Source organism: Pongo abelii, chromosome 11 (assembly GCF_028885655.2).
Source record: "Pongo abelii isolate AG06213 chromosome 11, NHGRI_mPonAbe1-v2.0_pri, whole genome shotgun sequence".
NCBI lineage: Eukaryota > Metazoa > Chordata > Mammalia > Primates > Hominidae > Pongo > Pongo abelii.
The window spans coordinates 145,786,578-145,807,454 of NC_071996.2; the positions used below are offsets into that span (position 1 = coordinate 145,786,578).

General features: G+C 46.6%; 1 long non-coding RNA gene across 2 annotated transcripts in view; it reads left to right on the plus strand.

Annotated features, from left to right (window-relative positions):
• Window positions 1-433: 433 nt before the first annotated feature.
• Window positions 434-20,877, plus strand: part of LOC129058204 (uncharacterized) — a 28,580-nt gene continuing 8,136 nt past the window's right edge. The window contains exons 1-4 of one of the 2 annotated variants that reach the window (XR_010136142.1): window positions 434-686; window positions 4,761-4,901; window positions 7,349-7,657; window positions 13,186-13,401. This is a non-coding gene — a long non-coding RNA (uncharacterized LOC129058204). The remainder of the gene's footprint in view (window positions 687-4,760; window positions 4,902-7,348; window positions 7,658-13,185; window positions 13,402-20,877) is intronic. The other variant, XR_008523183.1, reaches the window with a different exon arrangement.

Genomic DNA, 20,877 nt, shown 5'->3' on the forward strand with positions numbered 1-20,877 from the left:
GCCGGCACCACTGCCCCTGTCGATTCTTCCAGGAACGGAAAATCTGAACCCAATCTCCGTTAAAAATACATCCCGTCTTCTCTTCTGAAGCTGCAGCCTGGTTCTGAGGGAGGGGGGACACCCACCCCTGGACGGCGGGCCCCTGAAAACCAAGGAAGGTGAAATTCCTCACAGCGTCTCAACAGTCCTGAGCACAGTGAACGAAGTTACCAAAAACGCCTCACCAACGACACGGCCAGAGGCGGCATCTTTAATCCTCTAGCATTTCACACCCACAGCAAACTAAACAGATATAACCTGCTGGACACACAAAGAAAGCAAAACTGCAGCCTCAGAATTCACACTTTAAAAAAACCCACTGATTCCTGTTGCGAATAGGAGCCATTTGCAGCCTTTGTCCGGGAAGTGACCTGGACAGCCTCACTCCACCCGCACTACGGAGGCGGCTGCGGAGAGCTCGGGCTGCGGCCGCGGGTAACCGCGCCTGGAAACCTCCGCGTGTGCCAGCCCCGACCCGGGCACGCCCCTGGCCAGCCGCCCAGCTTTCTAAAGAGCCCGTGCCCTCCTCGCGCCTCCGGGAAGGAGTCTGCAACCTCACCTCAGAGGCGAAGGCCTGGGACCTCCTTCACCACAAGATGCCGGCGCCCCAGAGTCCTCAGTGAGACTCACGGTGGAAACCAAATGAGGTGAATTCGTTAAATGTTCCTCAGGGTTAACAGCGGGGCAAAAGTAAACATTCGAAAGGGAGGAAAATTCTGTTACTTGCCTGCGGTTCCCGTCGGGGGCTTGCTTCGAGAACCAGCGCTGAGGACGGCAAGGCGGGCCCAGCTCGTGAGAGCCTCCCCCGCTTTCCCAGCCACTAGGCGTGGTCCCCCGGCCCCCGCGGTGGTCTGGAGGGCGGTGTGATCATTTTCCACACTGGTCTGCTTCTTAACTGCCAGGAAAATGGACATGGATGATTTCAGAGCAGACTAAAGGGCATTTCCATTTAGTGATCCATGACTTCTGAGTAAATTACGATGAAAAGCTTTGCCATCATGGTGTTTTTTCTAATCAGGAAAATATGAATTGTGTTTATTATTTGGCTGAAGTCTCTATTAGCATGTGTTTGGTAACCTCTTAGATACGACAGGCATATTTCAACAGTTCCCATTGTGTGTTTTATAAAGTCAGAGTCCTACGCAGCTCATGGAGATCTCCCTCCCCATCGTATGTTTAGTCATACACAGCTCATGGAGATCTCCCTCCCCATTGTAGGTTTTATAAAGCCAGAGTCTTACACAGCTCGTGGAGATCTCCCTTCCCATTGTAGGTTTTATAAAGCCAGAGTCTTACACAGCTCGTGGAGACCTCCCTTCCCATTGTAGGTTTTATGAGGTCAGAGTCATACGCAGCTCATGGAGATCTCCCTCCCCATTGTAGGTTTTATAAAGTCAGAGACGTACGCAGCTCGTGGAGACCTCCCTTCCCATTGTATGTTTTATAAAGTCAGAGTCGTACGCAGCTCATGGAGATCTCCCTCCCCATTGTAGGTTTTATAAAGCCAGAGTCGTACACAGCTCGTGGAGATCTCCCTTCCTAGGCTCAGCGCTTTGGGGAGATTCGCTCATTTCTATTCATGGGACTCATGCGTTTACGGAGGGCGATGACACATTTCCAGGGAGATGAACTGGGCGTGGGACTCCACTGTGCTTCCTCCAAACACCATAAACGTTAAAGCAAGCAACAGGAAGCCCGCGAGATTTCTTCTTAGCATGTTTCTTTCCCTAAACCAAGTCTGTATGTCTTTATTTGGGAGGAATGCCTACTTTCCATGTTGTACATCTTGTGGAGAGAAGATCCAGGGGGCATGTCCACAGGCAGACAGGGAGACGGCCCTGCCCTCCCAGCACGCGGGCTGTAGCTGTGATCCCTGCAGAAACTGGGGATGGGTCACGGCTGGCCTGATGTCAGGCCAGGTCCTGGAAGGGAACCTGAGGGAAGGGACGGCACAGGCAGGCTGGGTCCTAGGCAGCCCCAACCCAGGCCAGGGTCTCCACGGCCTAACAAGAGCTGAGGGCTTGGGACTGCAGGGCACTGGGGCACTGCTGCATCTCAGGACCACGCCAGGCTCTCACACAAGCACTCGGGGTGCGGCTGCTGTCCCAGTTTTCAGGGTGGAAACCCCAGGGAAGAAGCGGTGAGCACTGCCCCCAAGCCCCTCGGCGCCTGGCACAGCAGGGGAGGTGCCCTTGTCTCCCCAACTGATGTGGAAAATGTAAGAAGTGGGCTTGAGATGCACAGGGACTGTCTGCAGCAACTGCGGATCCACTCAGGGCAAATGGTCCAGCAAGAAACACTCCAGGTGCCTCCAAGCCTGTGTGTGATTGTGTGTTGTGTTGTGTGTGTGCATGTGTGTGGTACGTGTGTGGTATATCGTGTGTGAATATGTGCATGTGTGTGTGTTGTGTCTGTGATGTAAGTGGTGTGTATGTGCATGTGTGATTGTTGTGTTGTGTGTGGTGTGTGCATGTGTGATTGTGTGTTGTGTTGTGTGTGGGGTATGTGCATGTGTGTGGTGTGTGTGGTGTGTCGCGTGTGAACATGTGTGTGTGTGCGTGTTTTCTGTGATGTAAGCGGTGTGTGTGCATATATGTGGCCTTTGTGTGTTTGTGTGTGGCCTTTGTGTGTGGTGTGTGTGCCTGTGTGTGATTGTGTGTTTGTGGTGTGTGTGTATGTGTGTGTGGTGTGCATGTGCACACATGTACCTGGATGCATATTTGAATGGTGAGAGAAGGCAGGAGAAGAAAGAGAAAGAAGGATAAAATTATTTTTTAAAAATACAAGCAATTACCAAAAATCTGGAGTTAATTAGAAGGTCAATCCACAAAATGCTGGAGCTGTTTCTTCCCGTCGCTCTCTGGTGGTGTGTGTGGAGTCAGGCGGCCCCTGTTCCCAGGATAGCCGTCCACACGCCTCCCAGGAAGAAGACTCCTGGCTCCAGTCCCCAGGCACTGAGCACCCTGGCCCCAAGTGATCCCAGTCCCTGGCCAGTGGGAAGCGCCAGGGGGTGAGCTGGGGCAGGTGTGACAGGGAGCAGCCCACAGTCACTTTATCACTGAGGGGCACTTCCCCGCTCATGCTGAGAAACGGTCCAGGCCAGAGTCTGCCCAGGGCCAGGCCCTGGATACAGGGTCAGCATCGCTGGGATCTGCCACAGGCAGGAGCTCCACCGACCGCTGCACTCCCGCAGACCCTCGTACAAACCCGGGGTGGCTGGGATTGGCCTCAGGGCCACCATTTGTTTGCTGACCCCTAATGCTGCCCATTGGTACTGAATGAGGGAAGAATCCTGACTTCTAGTTCACATCTGAGACTTCCCAACTAGACATTCCTCAGTACCCGGGAAACTTCCTAAATCAGGGCATGTTCTGATCCCTGATATTAGGAAGATTCCTGAGGGCAGATCCCAGATTCCCTCAGCGTGCGCCAGGAGCATCAGTGCCGAATTCACAAGGCCCGGGTGGGGCTGCAGCCCAGAGCCAGGCTCTCCAGACAGGTCACCAGGCACCAGCACGGGCTGCTCAAAGGGGCTTTCGGGGCACAGGCCATGCAAGAATCAGACAGGCAGACGGGACCAGGTCTGGGAGGTGGGACCGGTTCCTACCTGCGCTGCCACAGCTGCCCTAGGGACAGGCAGGAGGGTCCAGGCCCAGGAGCCACAGCCCAGCCCCACCTTCTCGGGGGATCACCTAAGGGGCCACAGGATGCATACACCTGGGCCCAGCCCAGACGGAGCCTCAGGGAATCTCCACCCTCAGGCTGGGATGGGAGCCCCATGAAATCTCCACTCACCAGCTGGGATGGGGCCCCTGCAGTATCTCCACCCTCAAGGAGGAGTGGGGGCCCTGCAGAACCTCCATGCTCAGGCTGGGGAGGGAGCCCACAGAATCTCCATCCTCAGGCGGGAATGGGAACGTTTTGGGAGCACCCCAGATGACCCAGCGGGCAGCAGAGTGGACACCCTCATGGATGATGAACTCAGTCACGGATGACCCAGCGGGCAGCAGAGTGGACACCCTCATGGATGATGAACTCAGTCACGGATGACCCAGAGGGCGGCAGAGTGGACACCCTCATGGATGATGAACTCAGTCACAGATGACCCAGTGGGCAGCAGAGTGGACACCCTCATGGATGATGAATTCAGTCACGGATGACCCAGTGGGCAGCAGAGTGGACACCCTCATGGATGATGAACTCAGTCACGGATGACCCAGCGGGCAGCAGAGTGGACACCCCCGTGTATGATGAACTCAGTCACAGATGACCCAGCGGGCAGCAGAGTAGACACCCCTGTGGATGATGAACTCAGTCACGGATGACCCAGCGGGCAGCAGAGTGGACACCCTCGTGGATGATGAACTCAGTCACGGATGACCCAGCGGGCAGCAGAGTGGACACCCTCATGGATGATGAACTCAGTCACGGATGACCCAGCGGGCAGCAGAGTGGACACCCTCATGGATGATGAACTCAGTCATGGATGACCCAGTGGGCAGCAGAGTGGACACCCCCGTGGACAGTGAACTAGGTCACAGCACAGCATAGATGTGGATGTCTACACGGCAGATGTATTTGGAAACACTGACATTGTTCCTTCCCCCAAGAACGTGATTTTATTTTAATCATTTTGTTTCACTAGTCACAGATACAGTCATGGTTAGATACCTTATAAATGTTTTTGACTTTTTCAATTTCTTATTTTTATTTTTTTTTAGACAGAGTCTCGCTCTGTCACCAGGCTGGAGTGCAGTGGCACGATCTCAGCTCACTGTAAACTCCGCCTCCCAGGTTCAAGCGATTCTCCTGCCTCAGCCTCCCAAGTAGCTGGGATTACAGGTACCCGCCACCACTCCCAGGTAATTTTGTATTTTTAGTAGAGATGGGGTTTCACCATGTTGGCCAGGATGGTCTCCATCTCTTGACCTCGTGATCTGCCCGCCTCGGACTCCCAAAGTGCTGGGATTACAGGTGTGAGCCACAGCACCCAGCCGACTTTTTCAATTTCTAAACAAAGCAGTGAGCCATATAATTTTTAAAAGAGAACCTTACGTTTGATAATAAAACATCTATTGTGATGTATTTGGAACTATCAACAAACATCACTCATTAAATGGGGTTCTTGAGGGTATAATACTATTGTCTATAACTCTGGCTTTGATCCTGACACCGCCTAGAAAGGGGCTTTATTGTCATTTTATTTACACAGAGAGACTTCCCAGAGAACCCACACGCCTGCATCATTCAGGTCCCCCCCACCCGCCCCCGTGTCCTCGGGAGCCGGGCTGTTGGGAAGCCCCTAGCTACTACCAAGCTGCTCTGGTTGGGGCAGAGACGTCAGCTGTGTCTGCCAGTCCTCAGACCCATTTTCCTAATTTTTATGGAGAATTGGATGAGGAATAATGAAAATCTGGACTTACAGTCCATCCTGCTGCACACACTACTGGCACCCGGGGTTCTTGCAGGACAAAAATCAAGAGGAGCCACCAGGCAGAGGGGCAAAGAGAGAGTTTATTTAGCGAGTGCTCAGGGCAGCCAGCACCACCAGGGAGCCGTGTGGACATCGCCTCTACTCTCATTCCTCTCCTTGCCTGCATCTTGGAACCTCACTTGGAGGATTTCCTCAGGTCTTTCTGCCTGTGGGCTCCCCGGGGAAGCCTCCCAGATGGCGGGGGCATCTTCACCAGGCCCCTCCCTGCAGTCTCCGTGGCCCTTTCTCTCCCACCCAGAATCAAGGGGCCTCCAGGCCTCCACCCACAGGCAGATGTCGTGTTCGGCTCGGGAGCCTTCTCACCCTGCACTCAGCCTCGCCCAGAGACGCTGGTGTGGGGCCTGCCTCTTGGCCAGTGGTGGGACCAGGTGCAGCAGCTCAGGGGCTGGGGCTGGATCCTGCTCCTACCCTGTCTCCACGGAGCTCTCCTCTCTGTCCACTCGGAATCCCAGCTTCAGGGCATGTTCCTCCCTCTCACCCCGGGCCCTGACAGCCTTCAGAGGAGGGTGGGTCCCTGTCTTAGCTTTTCTCCCTCAATAGACACTGGATCCTACTTCCCTCACACAGAATCACCACCTCACTTCCCAGCTTCCCAAAGTCTCGGCTTTTCCCTCGACAGACACTGGATTCTGACTTCCAGACACAGAATCACCACCTCACTTCCCAGCTTCCCAAATACGTCAGCATCCCTTATCCCCTGTCCCCACCCTTTTCCTCATGTCTGTATTTAATGATGACTGTTTTGGTGGGTTTCCAGCAGGAAGCACAGATAAAAGCATAGGTATTGTTATCTAAGATGTTTAATCCTAAGGCCATGGTTAATATCCTTTCTGAACTTCAGCTCTAATTCTAAAGATGTGTCAGTGGATGAGGCAATAAATATGAACTTCCCACTCTTCATTCTGCACTAAAATCACTGCATTACTCCCTCCTAGGCACTGCAGCTCTCCCCAAGGTCAATGAGTTCACTTTTCCGTCAGTTGCTGGGATTCTCTGATTTTTTAGAGTTCTAACAATGAGGCAGATGAAATAACCTTTGCTAAACCTTTGCTTTATATAGAAATTTAAATTTGTCTTTCAACACTGCCTTTTCCATTTCTTGCATAAATATTTATCAAGTACTATGATTTTGCATCATTTGCTGTGTGCCTTTTCAGGAAAAATATTTATGAATTATTAATATGTTGAAAAGACATGTCTGAAAACCAAATTTTATATATATATATATACACACAGAGAGATACTCACATATATACTATGAATCATTGTGATATCTAAAAAATATAAAGTATTGACCTGTACTTCAGTGAGGATGATGCAGAGTTGGAAACGTGCGTAAGAATTTTACTGTAATGTGATAGTACATTTTCTTCATTGTCTTTTCTTTGACTAAAGATAAGTCTTTTGCTTTTCCGAGGATTCCACACCTGATATAAATATTTGGAGGGAAGTGACCAGTGATTACAAACCCTTAACATCTGGAATTTCGGCTTCCTTTGTTTTGAACTGAGTATAATAGCATTGAGTTTTTATGTAAAAGAGTCATTTTCTCACTGTGAGCCTTAGTATTAATTGGTTCTGATACCCATCATTGAATGGCTGTTGCTCTCAGATCAGCTTCCCCAGCTATTTCGGTTTCATGAAGGTAGAAAATAAGTATAGCTTATTTTTATGGAACATCAATTTTACTGGAAGACTGTGGGGGAAAACTGTCATATCTTCTGTCAACATGTCATAAATGTGAGCAAGAAAAAAAAAAACACAGACTTTTACGTTTTCACTGAAGCCCATTTTATCTTTTCTGGCTAAACCCAGAAGAGTAGATGCTGTTTCTGTGCCGTGCATGTAATGAGTCCGTGCTTTGGAATGTGGCACATTTTGTGGTGAGAAACCCGCTGAATGGGAGCCGGCCCATTCTACAGCGAGACCAGCAGTGACCCCAGTGGACGGGAGCCCACCCGCTCCACAGCGAGACCAGCAGCGACCCCAGAGAGGAGACAGGCGAAAGCGCCTTGGCCTGGGCCTTCGGGAAGGCAAGTTAGAAGACCCAACTTCCTGGTGAATTTCCACCGCAAAGAAGCACGTCAAGCTGTATTTCAGGAGCTCCACGATGCAGTCCACAAGGTATGATTGAGTACAGTGAAACATACGTATTTAAAATGTACGAGCTGGTAAATTCTGACGTGTGCACACCATGAAACCGTCACACCAATCAAGGCCGTGAATGTATCCACCACCAGAAAGCTCCCTGTGTTTCTTGTTCATTTTTTGCCCATAATTCTGTCTCCCGCAAGCCTCCCTGCCTCTTCAGTTACGGATCTGCTTTCTATCCCTGTAAATTAGTTTGCAATTTCTAGAATCTGTGTAAATGGGATTATAGGTAAGATTATCCACTCTTGTTTCTTGGCTTCTTCAGTGAGCAAAACCATTTAGAGGTTGACATATGTTCTTGCCTGTGACAATGCTTCATTCTGTTATTATCAACCAGTACTCCATTGTATGGATACACCACAGTGTGTATTTATAAATATACTGCTATGAACATTCATGTAATACGTCTTTTTAAGTACCTGAGATTTATTTTCCTGTGGTAAATATCTAAGAGTCAAATGATTGAGTCATATAATACCTGTATGTTTAACTTTATAAAAAACTATCAAACCATTTTCTAAAGTCATCATACAATTTTACACTCCTACCAGCAATGGGTGAGAATTCCACGTCTTCACATCCTCTCCCTGGTGTGATCAGTCATTTTAATGTTAGTGTAGTGACGTCTCATTCCGTTTTAGTTTTCTTTTCCCTAAGAACTAATGAGAATCTTCCCTTGTGTTTATTTGTCATCTACATGTCTCCGTTGGTGAAGCATCTGTTTAAATTTTTTCCCACTTTTTATTGGATCGTTTTCTTCCCAAATACTGAATTCTGAAAGTTCTGTATATGTTCTGGATACAATTTTTCTTTCATATGGATGCTCTGAAAGTATTTTATGACAGTCAAAAAGGGTGGCCTTTTTATCATCTTAACAGTGTCTTTCAAAGTGCAGGATTTTAATTTTGATGAAGTCCAATTGTGATGTTGCTGTCTTATAAAGAACTTTTGGCAGTTCCAAGGTCGCAAAAATTGCCTACAATTTTTTTCTATCAGTGTAATAATGTGAGGTTGTGGTTTTCTGCTGATCTGTGCATTTCATGCACGGGGCACATCGATGTTTGTTTGCTCACATGTGCACATCCAGTTGTTCTGGTTCCTTGTTGATAGGCTCTTCCCTCTCCACTGAATTGCCTTTGAACTTGGCCAATTGCATCTATTACTGCTGTTCATTCTAAAAATTCTTTTCTCCTCTATGTTTCTTTGTGAGTGATTTCTATCATATACATTCAATTTCATGAATCACCTTTTCTGAATGTTCAATCTGACATCCTGTATAGTAATATTTTCCATCTCAGTCATTTTAGTTTAAATCTCTACAAGTTTGATTTGGGTCTCTAAAAAAATATCTTTCACATCTTCACTTACCATTTCGAACATATGATATAGTGTTACAATAATATATTGTAGTGTCCTTGTCTGCTAATTCTAATATTTGTTTTAGTTCTTGGCCAATTTCAATTGATTTTGCTTTTTATTGCAGGTCTCGTTGTCCTGCTTCTTTGCATTTCTGGTAATTTTTCATTGAATATTAGACATAGTGAATTTTCGAAGGCTGGATATTTTTATACTCCTAAAAAAAAGTCCTTGAGCTATGTTCTGGGTCATGATTTCGTTATTTGGAAACAATTTAATCTTTGCAGGGGTTTTGGTCAGCATGTTAGATGGTATCGAAGCAGTGTTCAATCCAAGCTGAATTATTCCCACCATGGAAGCAAGACTTTCCTGGGTGCTCTACTTAATGCCCTATGAATTAAGGGCTTTTCAGTCTGGCTGGTGGGAATGGGCCCCGCATTCTCAGCCCTGCATGGGTGTCGGGCACTATTCCCTCCTGTCATTTTGAGTGGTTCTCTCCCTGGCCTCGAGTAGCCTCCCCTCAGGAGGCAGTTACCACTCAGAACTCTGTTGAATACTCAAGGCGGACCCTCCACAGAGCTCCTGGCCTCTGCCTTCTTTCTGGTTCCCTGTTCTTTGAACTCTGCCTGCCTTTGGGTCCCAGAGCTATCAGCTTGCTCTTCTTGCCACCGGGTCCCACTCACTCTGACGCAGCCTGAAACCCCTCCAGGTGGTGAACCAGGGCACCCCTGGGGCCAATCTCATTGGTTTCTCATTCTTCAATGCCTAATCCCCAGACTCTCGAAAACCGTTGCTATTTTTTTTTTAAACAAATATTTCACTTGTTCTTCTGGTTTATTTTACTGTTGTTATTTCAGACAAGAGGGTGAATCTGCTCCCTGTTTTTCCATCTTGGCCAGAATTGGAAGTGCGTGTCATCATAAGATTCAGTTCTTTAAACTTTTAATTTATATATAAAATATTATTCCCACAAATAATTTTAAATTCCTTTTGCTTTTTGCATATCATAAAATGTTTAGCTTGTAATCCAAAGCTGTATTGAATTCCCCTGCTTACTATACTGAATTCTTAATATCAAAAATGCATCAGTAACTTAGCTTTCCATAATATTAATGGGGTTATTTTTTATTAAATTTCTTATACTTTGTGCATATTGAAACAATTTTTTGAGCTGGATACAGAAGTGCTTGAAACCTAATTTTAACAACAATAAATATATGCAAAATAATGAGGAGAATTCAGAATATTCTGAAGTCACTGGAGGTGGCACCACAGAAGAGCAAGGATTGCTCCTGAGCCCCACATGAGAGGCTATAGCTGAGTCGGAGGTGAGGACGTCTGGAAGGTGGTCCCCGCCAGTGTCTCCAGCACTCCCCTGGCATCCTGGCAATGGGCGTGTTGTGGGTGTTTAATGGGTGTGAGGACGTCCGGAAGGTGATCCCCGTCAGCGTCTCCAGTGCTCCCATGCGTCCTGGTGATGGGTGTGTTGTGGGTGTTTAATGGGTGTGAGGACGTCTGGAAGGTGATCCCCGTCAGCGTCTCCAGTGCTCCCATGCGTCCTGGTGATGGGTGTGTTGTGGGTGTTTAATGGGTGTGAGGACGTCTGGAAGGTGATCCCACCAGTGTCTCCAGTGCTCCCATGCATCCTGGTGATGGGTGTGTTGTGGGTGTTTAATGGGTGTGAGGACGTCTGGAAGGTGATCCCCGTCAGCGTCTCCACTGCTCCCATGCGTCCTGGTGATGGGTGTGTTGTGGGTGTTTAATGGGTGTGAGGACGTCTGGAAGGTGATCCCCGTCAGCGTCTCCAGTGCTCCCATGCGTCCTGGTGATGGGTGTGTTGTGGGTGTTTAATGGGTGTGAGGACGTCTGGAAGGTGATCCCCGTCAGCGTCTCCAGTGCTCCCATGCGTCCTGGTGATGGGTGTGTTGTGGGTGTTTAATGGGTGTGAGGACATCTGGAAGGTGATCCCACCAGTGTCTCCAGTGCTCCCATGCGTCCTGGTGATGGATGTGTTGTGGGTGTTTAATGGGTGTGAGGATGTCTGGAAGGTGATCCCCGTCAGCGTCTCCAGTGCTCCCATGTGTCCTGGTGATGGATGTGTTGTGGGTGTTTAATGGGTGTGAGGATGTCTGGAAGGTGATCCCACCAGTGTCTCCAGTGCTCCCATGTGTCCTGGTGATGGGCGTGTTGTGGGTGTTTAATGGGTGTGAGGACGTCTGGAAGGTGATCCCCGTCAGTGTCTCCAGTGCTCCCATGCGTCCTGGTGATGGGCGTGTTGTGGGTGTTTAATGGGTGTGAGGATGTCTGGAAGGTGATCCCCGTCAGCGTCTCCAGTGCTCCCACTCGTCCTGGCAATGGGCTTGTGATGGGTGTTTGGTGAGCACCAGGCACATCTCTATAGGGCCTTTGGTCACCCACCCATTGGGTGGGGGCCGGAGGGTGCAGCCCCTGCAGCACTGACTGGAGAACACAGAGGCTCAGTGACCTCACCTCTGAATTCTTCCTCCTTGTCCCATAGATTGGAGAAAGAGCCAAGTAAATCAAACCACGGTTTAAAAAGTCTCTTTCAGAAAATCTCTCATGAAATAAAAATGCCTTTGAAAGCTTCCTTCGCTACAGGCATATACATTAACAAGGGAAAGGGTCTGATCAGAAATATTTATCACATCTCACAGATGAAGAAGAGAGAGAGAGAGAGAGAGAAGGGAGAGCAGGAGGAGCGGACAGGCAGGGAGGGAGGAGAACTTTAGAACAGAGAACTCAAGCCAGGTATCAGGAATGAGTTCCTTCTTCAACACTGTTGAGACACAGGACACACAACAATGAGTTGCGTAGAGATTGTTTTTCTTTTTTTTTCTTTTTTAACAAGGCCTAATAGTCATTAACAAGGCAACTCTAAACAGTCCTACTGGATATGTGAACCTTATTGAAAGAAAATAAAGTCTGAAGTGTGGATATGACTTGTTCAATGAGGTTGTGAATCATTAGACACTCCTCATTTATTTATATGTAATAGTAATTAAAATGTTAGTGACAGAATAAAGATTATCTGCCATCTTAATTGAAAAATCCATCCTGTAGAACTCCCTTATAATGGTGGCTGAGCCGAGATTTGATCACACTGAAATTGCCAAGTGCCCAAGGACTGATCATCAGAGCTCTTTGATCAAATTGTGTGGATTTCATCGAAGCTACTTGTTTTTAGTGTAACCCAGAAAGTCCTATAAAAGCCTTCAGCCTTTTATCCACATATTGACGGACCTTGGCCTTTGAAAATATCAGGAAATGCACAGAGTGGAAAGCATTCCGAGTGGCAAAGCTGCCATGATTTGACACTTCCCTGAACTCAGTGAGATGTTCTGAAACTAAAGACGTAAAAAGGCCTCTCTTCCATATACCAAGAAAATGGACAGGGTGTTTCATTTTGTTTTGCCAGCTACCCTGTTGAAACATTATTTTAATGTTAAAATGCAGATATAATGTTGAGTTGGGCTTTTGCTGAGCACTAGCTGTACTTTTAGATCCTCAGTGACAGGAATTCACATTTCTACGGCACTAGGGGAACCTCAGAGCAGGTTTGAGAAATACAAACGTCGATTTAATATATGCAAGAAAACGGGCTGTGGCACGCAAGCTTTACCGGGAGCATAATTACAAACTGCCTTTCCCTCCCATGATTCTAATGTGTTCTGTTTCCTTCACATACATTAGCATAGTGTTTTTGGAAAAAAAAAAAAGAAAAAAAAAGAGAAATGCTTAAAGTGGCTTTGTTTCTGTGTTATTTGGAAAAAACTCTGCTCATTTTATGTTGGAATCAACTATATTCCCATATAATACACCTGCGTTATTTTGTGTATGTGCTTGTGTGGAAAGAGATTCCAGGAAGAACACCAACTCTATGAACCCTGACGGGGGCAGAGGAGTGAGAGCTGGTCTCAGGGTGAATGCCGGGTCTGCGCTGGAGAAAAGGAACCATAGCGCCTCCTTCGCAGATTCCGTGTTGCCTGTGGACAAAGACGGAGGGCGGCTCTATTCTCCTTCTCTTTCTGTAGCCACTTCTTGGCCCTTTGTGAAATTTTAATTTTAATTTAATTAATTAATTAATTTATTTATTTATTGAGATGGAGTCTCTCTCTGTCACCTAGGTTGGAGTGCAATGGCACGATCTCAGCTCACTGCAACCTCCGCCTCCGGGTTCAAGTGATTCTCCTGCCTCAGCCTCCCGAGTAGCTGGGATTACAGGCACACGCCGCCATGCCCGGCTGATTTTTGTATTTTTAGAAAGCCTGCAGATGTTTTCCAACAGTGTCTGCAGGGCAGCGATTCAACTGTCCAGGAGCATCCAGTGGCAGAGGAAGCAGGTGAGGAAACAACCCCGTTTTTTTTTTTAAATTTTTTAAAACTTTTATTTCGGGTCTGGGGACACGTGGTTTCTTACACAGGTAAACTTGTGTCATGGGGGTTTGCTGTACAGATTATTTTGTCACGTAGGTAGTAAGCATAGTGACCTTTTCTGCTCCTCTCCCTCCTTCCACCCTCTACCCTCAGGCAGGCCCCGGTGTCTGTCTCTTCCTTCTCCGTGTCTGTGAGTTCTCATAATTTAGCTGCCACTCATGAGTGAGAATATGCAGTATTTGGTTTTCTGTTTCTGTGTTAGTTTCCTAAAGATAATGGCCTCCAGCTCCATCCATGTTCCTACAAAGAGGTGATCTCATCTTTTTCATGGCTGCCTAGTACTCCATGATGTTTACGGACCACATTTTCTTTTGACATTGGGCCTCCTGTCTGGCCGTTTCTAACTTTCTCTTGGACATGGTGGTCCCTGGGAGGTGTGAGGAGCCCCCATGTCTGGTCCCTGTTGGGAAGTCCCCGTCCCCTGCATCTCCCTCCTCACAGAGGTTCCTTTTGTTCTTTTAAAATAAATTTCCTGTCCATTATCATCAGCTGCAAGTCCACGTGACTCTTTCAACACATCCTTTTCCCTGCCAGCAGGAAGCCCTGGAGCTCACGTTTTTGTGAATCAGAAGCTTCTCTTCCAGCTCTGGCCTGGACCTGTGGCCTCTCCTCTCTGCCCTTCACGTAGGTGTGCAAGTAAATGCCTCAGTAGCAGATAAGGAGTTGGTCAGGGCAGGAAGGCTTATGCGGCACCGAGAGTCCCCTGGACCAAAGCTCGTGCGCCCAGGCTGGGTTTCAGCATCACAAATACTGTAACGCCTGCGCATACAGCCAGTGACCTCCAAGCCAGTGCAGGCTCCCCCCAGGGACCCTCCCTTCCTGACTCTTAGTCCATGCAGATGCCACACTCCTGCCATGTCACATTACAGAAGGCTTGCTCTCCTTCTCTTCTTGAAAATGTTCCTTGGAAAAGATTCTCATGTTTTCTAGTAAGATGCTTTCTGGTCTCAGAGAATAGTCACACACACACTCAGGAAAATAAGTCTTTAGGGTAAAAGTAAAATTAAAATTAAAAAGCATGGATACCAAAGAAATGGGCTAAACATGAGCATGAACACACTTGTGTTCATATTTACAACACACTCTTGTTCTCAGACGTGGAAACAGAGACCAGCTGTACACAAACTTTCATCAAAATGTTGCAATTGCATTTAGAGAAGCTATGAAAATGTGAATCCTGTGTTAACATGCTGACATTCAGAGAAGAGTATCCAGGCCCATCACCACACTGAAGGAAAGGCTATGACCATTACCTCTCAGCGTCTTCTCACCACAGTCAGGATGGGCAGTGCTGGAGCCCCAGGACCCCAGGGCTGTGTCTCGTGTCTCCACAGGCAGCCGCCAAGCTCCCTCTGGCTGTTGACGTCCAGAGAATGAATGATGGGTGGGGAACTCGGGGAGGCGGCAGGTGGGCAACTTGGGGAGGCAGCTTTCTGGGATGGAGGCTGGTGGTGGGTGCCCTGCCTGCCTCCCCAGGTGGGACTCAGTCACACGGCCACACCCAGCAGAAAGGCAGCCGCTGTCTACCCCCGGCATTCTCGCTTCTGTTCTGTTCGGCAGGGTTTGGGGCAGGTCTCTTATCAGCCCACTCAGAGAACCAGCTTTTGGTCTTGGTTATGTTTTAGACTTGCTTTGATGTACTGGTTTGCATATTATTACTCTAGACTGTCTTGCAAATATCCTTGGTGTCTCCCCCACCCCTCTGCACCCTCATTCCCACGGAAGCCAAGGGGTTGCTCCTGCAGTACCCTGACTTCCTGCCAGGGGCTCCCCTCTACTCAGAAGAGCTGGGGGGCCCAGGAGAGGTGCCCTGAGGCTCCAGAGGGTTTGTGCTCCCCAGGAAGCAGCCCTGGGTCAGGGCCAGATAGGAGCTGGAGGATTTATGTGGAAACCTCTGTGCCCCTCCACTGGGCATCTTCAGACCACCCTACATGGCTCCCCGAGGCGCCCAGTGGGGTTGCACCCACGCTGCCCTTCACAGCAGCCTCTGTCTGACCAAGAATTCTGAGGATGCCTCCTGTCCTTGGCCCCTCCCCACGGCTCCTCCCCAGCTACTCCCATGAACGTTCATCCTCTCTGAGTCAGCCACTGGGCCATCCCCTAAGTCAGCCCTGCGAGGGGATCCTCAGGATGGGAATCTAGAGGGGTTTCACCCGCTGGCCAGAGCATCACGGGGCTGCTGTGGGTGGCGGGCAGGCGGGAGCCTTGGGTTAGGCAGGTTCTTGGTCAGTCTGACGAGGTGAGCAGGTGGAAATTCACCCCTATGCAGGGGCCAAGTGCTGGAGAAAGGAAGGAGACGGTGGCAGCAAGGACTGTGGGGTGACCTGGCTGTCGTGAATGGCAGGAGATTCCCTGGAGGAAGAAATCACCAGGAAGAGGCCGGCCAACTGTCAGCTCAGGGCGGTGTGAACCCAGGGCCTCTGTGGCAGTCATCAGAGACAGACCCATCTTCTGCACCCAGAGAGGGGGCTGTGCTGAAAAGCAGGCCCAGGACTGGATTCGAGGTCACAAGGCTTACAACCCCCAAATTCCCCATCATAGACAGTCTTCTACACCAAGGCTGGCCCTGCTGGGCAGGGTGGAGCCTGAGATCAGCACATTTGTGTGGAGGCCTCTTGCCTGGGAGCCCCGGGACCCTGAGTCCCGGCCCTGCCAAGGAGATGTTCACAAGATGACGACGGTTGTCCTCAAGACCTGCCCTGAACCCTCGGCCTCAGACTCATCTGTGGATCACACCTGGCACCTTCCATAGGGAGGAATGGGCTCTCTGCTGCAAGCATGAGCTGTGAGGCCCAGCCTGCAGGTATCTGCAGGAGCAGGTGTCTTGACAGCATGGGGCCAGAAGCTCAAAGTACTAGGCTGGAGAGGGAGGATGTGGAGGTTAAGTGTTATCCTCTGACTCAGGATCCAATCCTGGGAGTGGAGCCTGGAGCTGGGCCAGAGGGTCATGGGGAACCTTGCAGCCTGGGAGCCACCGTGGAGCATGAGACCCAGGTGAGGGGCTGCTGTCAGGGTGAGGGGCTGCCATCCGGTTCATTGAATGGGTGAGGCAAGGATTGGACGGGTGGGTATGGTCAGGGGAATGAAACGTGTTACATTTCTTGTACAGCCCCTACTGGTCTTTCCAGTGAGTAATTTGCATCGCCTTTTAGACAGACTGCCTCCTCTTTTCCAATGTTCCTTGAGCACAGGTTTATAGAATTGCAGATAGTTTTTAGAAACGGATTACTTTTACGTGAGCATGTAGGATGGTGATGTATAACACCTCCGCCTGCAGATCAAGGTGCTCCTGCCGTGAGTCTCTGTTGTGTTACACAGCGGGTAATGGGGCCAGGACGTCAAGAGAAGGAAGCTGAGCCAGCCCACCCACACCTGGGGAGCACTCTACAGAGCCTGGTAGAGATGAGGGAACCCAAGTGGGATCCGTGGACCTAGCAAGTTGAAGTGTCAAGGGCCAGTGCTTGGAAGCTGAGGTGGCTGGACTTTGTTCAGGAGAGTGCTGGAGAAGGGGGAGGTGTGCTGTGATCGCTCCCATAAAGAGAAGAAAGCCTAAAACCAGCCATGAAACCATGAAAAGGATAGGTCATTAAATGAAAAACTGAGCAGAAGGAAGTAAACAAGAAGCATGAGGAGAAGTACCAATAAAATGCAAAGTAACAATAGATAGAATCAATAGAACAAAATGTGCAAAAAGATGGATAAAATGGATGGAATTCCAACCAGACTAGTCAAAGAAAGAGGGAGGGAGAAATTTTAGCAAATCATTAGTGACAAAATAAATATAGAGGTCCTACAGATATTAATGTAGAATTAAGGGGCTAGTACAAGAAATCTTTATGCCAGTATGTATGAAAACTTAGATTACATGGAAAAAGTTCTTGAAAGATACAAATTACAGAAAGTAACACACAAAAAACTAGAATATCTGAATATTCTTGTATCTATGTTTTTATTTAGATGAATTATTTTTTTAAATTCTTTAATTAGGTCAGGTGCAGTGGCTCACGCCTGTAATCCCAGCACTTTGGGAGGCCAATGTGGGTGGATCACCTGAGGTCAGGAGTGTGAGACCAGCCTGGCCAACATGGTGAAACCCCATCTCTACCGAAAATGCAAAAATTAGCCGGGCGTGGTGGTGGACACCTGTAGTCCCAGTTATCGGGAGGCTGAGGCAGGAGAATCGCTTGAACTGAGGAGGCGGAGGTTGCTGTGAGCCAAGATCGCACCATTGCACTCCAGCCTAGGAGACAGAGGAGACTCTGTCTCAAAAATAACCAAAAAAACAAAGAAAAATTATTTAATTAAAATCTAGGCCTAGATGAATTAGATGGTGAAATCCATCAAATATTATTAAAGAAATTAGAGGAGAAAGGAACACTTCCTCACCTATTTTATGCTGACAAGATTAGCCTGACCCCAAAAGTGGACAAAGATGCCACGAGGTATAAGACATCAGGCTAGTGTCCCTCAAGAGCATAAAGACTGAAATCTTTAAGACATGTTTGAAAATCAAAGATGTACACAAAAGAATATCACGACCAAGAAAAACTTATCCCAGAAATGCAAAGTTGTTTAACATTTGAAAATCTATTGGTGTAATTCACAATATTATGTATATCAAAACTATGAATACAGAATAAGAGAGAGAAACCTTATTGCCATCTCAATAAGTACAGAAAATGAATTTAACAAAATTCAGAAGGCTTTGGTCATAAGAGTGCTCAGTAAAGTGGAGTAGAATGAAACCTACTGAATCTGACCGGCAGGGACAGAGCTGGTACAACGTGCAAGAGAAATCCAGGTCACTGTGGACTGGGAACAAGGCTGGGGTCTCTTCTACCACATCGCCAGACTTTCGCAGTAACTTCTAGATATTGCAATAAAAAAATGAAAGAAAAGATTCACAGTTTGGAAATGAAGGCACAAATTGTCTTTTTTCTTAATATGATCATGTACATTGGTGATTCTTAAAATGTACCATAAGCTACTAGAAGTAAAAAGTTGTAAATATCCCATCCAGCCCTGATTTAGTGGTATCCCATAAATTTTGATACAGTTTATTTTCTTTTTCATTCAGTTTGTATATTCGTAAATCTCCATTGTGATTTCTTCATTGACCCCTGGGTTATATAGAAATATCTCAAACTTCTTTTGTTATTATTTGGCAATTTTATCCCCTTTTATTCAGAGAAAATGCTTTGCATTATTAAATTCTTTTAAATGTGTTGAGTCTCATTTTTTGGATTAACATATGTCTATCCTAAAGAATGTGTCATCTGCACCTGAGAAAAATTTGTATTCTGTTGTTTCTGGGTAGAGAGTGCTATACACATCAAGTTAAAGTTAATTGATGGCGTTGTTAAAGTCTTCTATATTGTTTCTACTTTTTTTGTCTGGTTTTTATCAACTGTTGAGTGCAAAGAATTTAAAATTCCACTATTACTGTTGAATTTTCTATGTTTCCTTTCAATGCTCTAAGTTTTTGCTTCATTTATTTTAGGCTCTGTTTCTAGGTGCATAGACATGTATACAGTTGATGCTTAAACAATGCAAGTGTTAGGGACACCAACCCCCTGCTCAGTCAAAAGCCATGTATAACTTTTGACACCCCAAAAACTTAACTACTAATAGCCTAGTGTTGATCGGAAGCCTTACAAATCACATAAATAGGCAATTAACACATATTTTGTATGGAATATGTATTATATACAGCATTCTTACAAGAAAGTAAGCTAGGCCGGGCGTGGTGGCTCACGCCTGTAATCCCAGCACTTTGGGAGGCCGAGGTGGGTGGATCACGAGGTCAGGAGATCGAGACCATCCTGGCTAACATGGTGAAACCCCGTCTCTACTAAAAATACAAAAAATTAGCTGGGCTTGGTGGCGGGTGCTTGTAGTCCCAGCTACTTAGGAGGCTGAGGCAGGAGAAGTGAACCTGGGAGGTGGAGCTTGCAGTGAGCCGAGATGGCACCACTGCACTCCAGCCTGGGCGACAGAGTGAGACTCTATCTCAAAAAAAAAAAAAAAAAAAGCAAGCTAGAGGAAAGAAAATATTATTAATAAAATTATGAGAAAGGAAACTTCTATTTACTCTTCATTATGATGTGGGTCATCATAAAGATCTTCATCTGTGTTGTCTTCACATTGAATAGGCTAGGGAGGAAGAGGGGGCCATGGTCTTGCTGTCTCAGGCAGAGGCAGAAGAAAATAGTTTATACCCATGTTGGTCAAGGCTAAACTGTAATATCTACCTGATGTATTGATTCAGTTATTCTTCTTTGTTTCCAATAATATTTCTTGTCCTAAAATCTATTTGTTGGATAGTAGTGTAGCCATTATAGTTCTTTTATGGTTACTGTTTGCTTGGTTTATTATTGTTTGCACTTTTATTTTCAAAATGTTTGTGTTTTTAAATATAAAGTATGTTGCTTGTAAACAGCAGATAGTTGAATCTTACAAAAATCACTCTCTTTTGACTGGAGTGTTTAATCCATTCATATTAATGAAACTAGTAATATAGTTGGTTTCATGTCTGCCATTTTGCTATTTATTTTCTATATTTACCTTGTATTTTGTTTTTTTTCCTCTGTTTCATTTGTACTCCCTTTATTTGTGTTAAAAATGTTTTAGTTTCTCTCTTGACATTTTTTAAACTTTTAAAAAAGTTATTTACTTAGAGGTAATTCTGGGAATAGAATATGCCTCAGATCACTGTGCACTTCGTGTAAATACTGACTTAATTCTTGTACAACAGAGCAACTTTGCTCTAATATAGACTGATTTCTTCCCTCCTGCTGCATTGTAATATTGTAATATTGTCACATATATTCACATATCATACATCTATACACATTAGGTATCCAACAACAAAGTTTGATAATAGTTGCTTTATTCAACTTTAGTAGTTTTAAAGTTATTAAGAGAAGAAGAGAAAGCACTTTATATAGTATTTTCGATTTGCCACATATTTATCATTTCTGTGCTTTTTATTTCTTCTTTTGGATTCAAATCACCCTCTGGTGTCATTTCCTTTCAGTGTATAGGAATTACTTTAATATTTGTTAATGACATTTTCACTAGCAACAAATTGTCTCTGTGCTTATCTGAGAATGTCTTTTTTTGCCATCATTTTTGTAACACAGTTTGACCAAGTTTACAATTTTTGTTTTAATTTATTATTATTATGATTATATTTCCCTGCGTATGTCATTCCACCGCCTTCTGGTCACCATGGCTTCAGATAAGAAGCCATTCTCTTTGTCTTTCAGTAGTGTGAGTATAAAGTGTACACATAAGAATCTCTTGGTTTTTATCCTACTTGGAGTTTATGAAGCTCCTTGGACTTGTATATAATCAGTGCTTTTCATCAAATTTGGGCACTT